Source organism: Cynara cardunculus (genome assembly GCF_001531365.2).
Source record: "Cynara cardunculus var. scolymus isolate 2C chromosome LG 6, CcrdV1, whole genome shotgun sequence".
Taxonomy (NCBI): domain Eukaryota; kingdom Viridiplantae; phylum Streptophyta; class Magnoliopsida; order Asterales; family Asteraceae; genus Cynara; species Cynara cardunculus.
In genome coordinates this window covers 6,728,940-6,735,435 of record NC_037533.1, presented here as the reverse complement: position 1 = coordinate 6,735,435, position 6,496 = coordinate 6,728,940, and positions in this window count along the sequence as shown.

Here is a 6,496-nt window from a genome sequence, read left to right as displayed (position 1 = left end):
ATATATATATATATATATATTGAGTCGAATAAATAAATTTTTAACCGAACAGAATGTGGACATAATTTTAGTAACTCCAGTCGACTAGGCGTATGTATCCCGTTGGTTTTTTTAGTAATATTATCTAGACAAGTGAATAGATTGACCTTGAAACAACAACGATAGAACATACCAAAAATCGTTATATATTTTACTCYTATACCCTAAATAAAAACCTAAATTCAAAATCGGAAACCAAATAAGGGAAAAACCTCTTGTCAAGTTTCAAATAGGGGAGTTGTAGTCGTTGGAGATGGGGAGGAGTAACCGTAARGTTTAGATTAAATTACCGTTTATTAAATGTTTACTTGGTTAGTGCTTATTCGATAAATTCATTCATCAGATGAACATGACAAGCGCCAAGAATCTTACCGGGTAGGAGCGATGAGAATGATGGAGAGTCTAGGTGTCTCACCCGATAAGTGAGGATGATGACTCTTACCCAAGTAAGTGTTTACCCGGTAAACCGTTTCATTCAATATGCTTTGGTGCACTAAAGTTTTGTTTTTATTTTTTTTTAGAGTTAAATGTATGAAATAACAACTTATTTTCATAAATTTCTTTATTATAGTATTTTACTTTTATTTTTCTTTATTATGACAATGTACTTTCAAATTATTCTTTATTAATCTATCGTACTTTGAAAAATCTATCCATTATATCAATGGGTAACATGTTACATTTAAACCGGTCAACTTTTTTTTACYTTTTTTTTGTTTGATTGGCTTCAATGAGGTGATAAGGATGACACATCATTTTGATGACATGACTTAAATAAAATAATTAAAAAAATTCTATTTCAAATTATTTTTAATGATTTTCATTTTTTCTATTGCTATGATTTAAAAACATTTGACTTTTTTACTTTTTCTATTAAATTGCATACAAATTAAATATTTTACGAGTAAAATATTTCTTAAATAAAATTGGGATCTAAAACTGTGATATACATTTTTTTTAATATTACTATATTAATGAATAATTCAAAAAATAATAATTAATTTAATATATTTATATGTCTAGTAAAWTTTTTTAAACAAACATGATATATTCTTTATAGGGTTTTTCATCAAAGTGACCAAATTCCCAATATATTAACAAAATAACAATTTTTTCATATTTTACCAAACTAACCACACAGATCGCCCCCCGGGGGCATGTTTGACCAAGGGGCAATCCAACCCTCTTTGACCAAAAAAAATACAAAAAAAATATATTTTAAAAGGATTTGTGAGGGTCACATATATCTGATTTGGGGGACAACATCTGGTTTGTCTTGAATAGAGAGATCGCCCCCACCTAACCCCGGATCTTCCCCCGGGGGATCCGGCCTCCAACTTTGACCATTGTTTTTTGTCTTTTAATGCACAAAATATCACTATTTATAACTTGTAACCTCACATTCATTTTTCTTCACACCTCACTTCTAACTTCTATTCTCATATCTTCTAAATTGATAAAGGAAAAAAAGGAAGGTTTTCATCACTTCTACTCTCACAACCTTTAACCCTTAAACACAATCTACCATCACAACCCTTAACCCATTAAACATAATCTACCATCACAATTTTTCACCCTTAAACACAAATATGAAATCACGTCAAAGTGATAATGTTGTGGTGTATGTTCGAAGTGGCGGTTCATTCCAGGAGATAAATGGTGCCTTAGAGTATATGTCATTAAGATTCCTCATACGTGTATTACGTTTGCCTTCGCTAATAACACATTCTGGTTTGGTTAAACGTGTTAAGAAAAAKTTAAGTTTACGTAGTCCTTTCATGTTATTTATAAAACGAACTCCTTACAAAAATTATATGAGTTAAGCGAYGACGATGTGATGATGTTCTAGAACGTTGTTCATCAAAGTTTACCGGAAATGTTGAGACTCTTTGTTGTCAATGATGGTGGTTATGGTGGAAATCCATCAAGTGTCGTAATCCATCAAAGCTTACCTAGAGATAGTGGTGCAAACCCATATGGTCCAAACACTTTTTACCCCGATGGTAGTAGTGGAAATCCAAACACTTTCTTCCCTGGTGGTGTTGGTGCAAATTTATATTTTCAACCAAAAAAGCATGTTGATCATGACAGTTATTTGGTTTAAGATTTGAGCCAGTCTTCCAGACAGTATCCGAACCAGTACCTGATCTAGTCTCCAGAACAGTCAAAAACTTTGTGGGAGGTAGATATGGATGAAGATGTTTCTGTTGCAACAGAAATTTTGAATATACTTGAAGACGATAACTCAGATGCTAAAGAAATCCATCCAGTAAGGAATAATTTTTGGAATATGCCCGACCCAACACCTTGCCAGACACTTATCAAACTTAGACAGGGAAACATTTCCTACCAACCTACATCCTATGTAAAAATTATCCAAATMTTTGACTAGAAGGAAGCACTAAAGCTCGCATTAGGATTAAAATRCGTTTATGAAAACTTCCAGATCATGGTTAAGAAATCAACCAAACATCGGTACGAGGTCGTGTGTCACTCTGCTTCGGACCATGGTTGGTGTCTAATGGATGTTTCTATCGATGGTACCAATATGTTTCAGTTACGAAAATTTCATGATAAACACACATGTTCAAGGTCCCAAGTCTATCCAAACCACCGTAATGCAAATAAAAAAGTTTTGGGTTATATRTTGGCAGGGAGTTTAAATAATTGTACGAGAGTGTACCATGGAAAGAAATCATGGAAGATGTGAACCAATCATTCAATAATAGCATCTCCTACATCCAAGCATGGCGAGCAAAGATGTATGTCTTGCAACTATTGAGGGAGACCCCTGAATTGTCGTTTAACCTACTCCCAGTTTATTGACACAATTTGAAGATAACAAATCCGAGGACTGTGACAAAGATCGCTGTTGATGGACGAGGATGATTCAACATGTTGTTTGTCGCACTCAGTTGTTCGGTAATAATTTTTGTTATATTCTTGAATTGTTATCATAATTTTACGTTTTGAAGTTTATATTTGTAACCTCGTTCATTTGCAGAATCGTTCGTTTCTAAGACACCTGCGATCGCTCCTTAGAATGGACGGTGCCCATCTGAAGGGGTCATTTTGTGGGCACCATGTTCTTAGCGGTCGGCATGGATGGAAACAACCAAATTGTACCCATTGCAATGGGAGTGGGGAAGACAGAAAGTGGCCSGTCATGGACGTGATTTTTACATAAGGTGAGGCAATGTATCGGTGAAATGCCCAATTTAACYTTTGTAACCGATAGGGCTGCCTCTATCGAGTTGGCCATAAGAACTGTATTCCCTAATGCACACCACGAACTTTTTTTCCGGCATTTTTGCTAGAATTTGCACATAACCTCGAGTAGAGACAAAAGAAAAAGGTGGATGTTCTCGGAGGCATRCAAAGCTTATAGGGTGTCAGACTTTGAAGCTACAATGGATTTGATGCAGCATAGTCTACCTAACGCCACTCAATATCTTGAGGAAGTTGGATACGCTAGATAGGCAAGATCGCACTTCTCTGGATTACGTTATAGTGCAATGACTTCCAATAGTGTCGAGTCCATCAACTCAGTAACCAAGTTTACACGTTACCTTCAGATAACAATGTTAGTCAAATTTTATCGGGCGAGATTGCAATAATGGTATTTTGTACGTCGGCATAACGGAGGTAAATGCAACCATCCAAAACTATATATATGATTATATAACTTAGGATAATGTTATCAAATATTTGCAGCTCAAATGATAAATGCAGTGACACCTTGGGCGGAGACAAAAATAGAAAAGAGAACCCATAGGAGCGCAAATTGGAGGATATATTTTGGTCCCATTAGGGTCTACAAGATGTGTATAACATTTTGTAGAGGGGGGATGAATACAAACATAGTAAACTTTTCAAATTTAAAATATATATTGATAAAGAAAGATCAATACAAATTTTACAAGATTGTTTGCGAAAAGATAAAGTAAAAATAATCTATCTAAACAATCTAAGTTACACACTAGTTCTTAGCAAAAGAGAAAAGATTTGCTGTAAAAGACTTAGAAGGAAATAAGTTCTTTCTTGGTAAGAACTATTTAGAATACAAAAAGGGACTCTAACTTGCTTTTGAAGATAAGCGTATTGTGTTCTTAGATGTGTGTTCTTTTACTTATGAACGTGAGTTAGGGTTCAAGAGTAAGTATTAGAGTATCTCTACATGGAGATAGAACACATCTATTTATATCCATTGCATTAAATGCACATTTAATGCAACATAGTAGAGTTTGAACACGTGTCAAGCCTTTAGAGAAAGACTTCTCCTTTGCTACAGTGAATAGTACAAAAGCCTATTCATGAGCAGACATCCTTTCACAAAGTTGGTGGGTAGTAGAGTCAACTAATCGGCTCTGTATCATCCTATAATTTAGAAAGGATATGGGTTTGTCCTTTGTGTGTATAAGGACAAGACAAAAACAATTATGCTCAACAAGCTTCTTTTGATCGATGAATGCTAGAATAACCTGAAGGTCTCTTCAGCATTCGCTGAGGCTTGGGCAGTCTTCACACATGTATAGACCAGGTTGTAATCACTGAATAGCGCTTCAGATYACGTACTCGCCARTCTCTAATCTTYAGTTTCAGTCTTCGACTTTCGCTGAAGGTTYTTTGGTGTGAGTTTTGTCTTCTTGAAGTATCGYTGTCGCTGATGAATTACRTTACATGTTCTCAGCGAATACTGAACAGTCTCAGTGATGATCACTGGAACTGAAAGACAKAAACATAAAATACTTCGTATAAGGTAAAAAGKATTATCATCAAATCACTGAGAGAGAGGATCAACARTATATCCCATTAGCGATTTGTTGCTTGAAGTTGATGACATGTATAAGAACGGAAAGTGYGATTTGCATGATAAGACTTGTACATSCATGCAATGAAAACTTTCTGTTATACCTTGCGGTCATGTAATATTTGTTGCTCGAAGTTTAGATATTAAAGACTACAGTCAATTTTGTTCTGTTTGGTTCAATTTTGTGTGTGGAGGATGTTGTTACGTGATTTATATGTACATGTATGTGTGTGTGTATATATATATATATATATATATATATATATATATAGGGTGCCATCTTTTGTTAACCTTATCTTTTGGGTTAACTATACAAACCAAAATGGTCCAATAGGAATCCATATTGGTTCATGGTTAATAGTTTATTAAATATTTAATAAGTGGGAGCAAATTAGTAAGAATATATTTACAAAATATGGGAGTTACATTGTTCCTAAAATTTGTCTATTTTCAAATTTGTATGTGTGTTTAACATATTATAATGAAGTTACATTGTTCCTTGTTCATTGGTGAACATCGTTCACTAGTCACACATAAGTACACATTCAGGTATGTGTTCACTAATGAACATTTTCATATATGTAATATTTTTATTGGCGAACAATGTTCATAAGCTACTCATATATAACAATTATTCATTAATTCACATCATTCATAAGTTATACATTACATATTAATAAWTGAAGGAATAATTAAAGCTTGATGTCGGTTTYAAAACGATAGAGTAATTACAGAAAAAGTAATTAATGCTAAAAGAAACCTCCTTACTTTTTTCCAAAATTATCTTTTGTTCATGATTGTTCACCTATAGTTATTACGCATCCTTTTTTCAATTTATTACAAAAATTTCATGATGAATTTTATCCATAGATTACAAATATTAAAAGCTAGGATTAACAAATAACTCACCTATATATATATATATATATATATATATATATGGAAAGGTTCAAACGAGAACCCCTGTGATTTACGAGAACGCGAGAACAACATATTAACCCCATATTGTGATAACAATTAAAATTAAAAGATTTTTGAAATTAAAATTGAAATTTAAAAAGATTCAAACGAAATTGAGATTCAAAAGGGTAATAATGGAAATCAATATCATAAAATCTTAAATACGATCACATTATAATCCTCAAAATTAGAATGATTTATCCTTTTCTTTATTAGGTATCGATTAAGAAGTTGATTTCAAGGAGAAATCAACGAACAAAGATGYCGTAAAGTCTCAGGAAAGGTATCTTTCACAATTACTCGATTTGAACATGCTTTCATTTGATTAGAATTAGTTTATCACAACAATTACTGGTGAAATCGATTAAACGATTTTGTGTGTATGGATGTGATAATCATGTGATATCAATATCACTCGATTTGATCATGGTTTCGATGAGTTAGGTTAGACATTATCACAATGATTTAGGATGGTTTCGATAGGTTAGGATTAGACAATCACACATTTATTACAACGATTACGGGCGAAATCCACTAAACGATTTGGTGTGATATGGGTGTGATAATCATGTGATATCACTATCATAACAAYGCACTCGATTTGATCATGGTTTCGATCGGTTAGGGTTAGACAATCACACGTTTATCACAACGATTTCGGATGGTTTCGATAGGTTAGGATTAGAC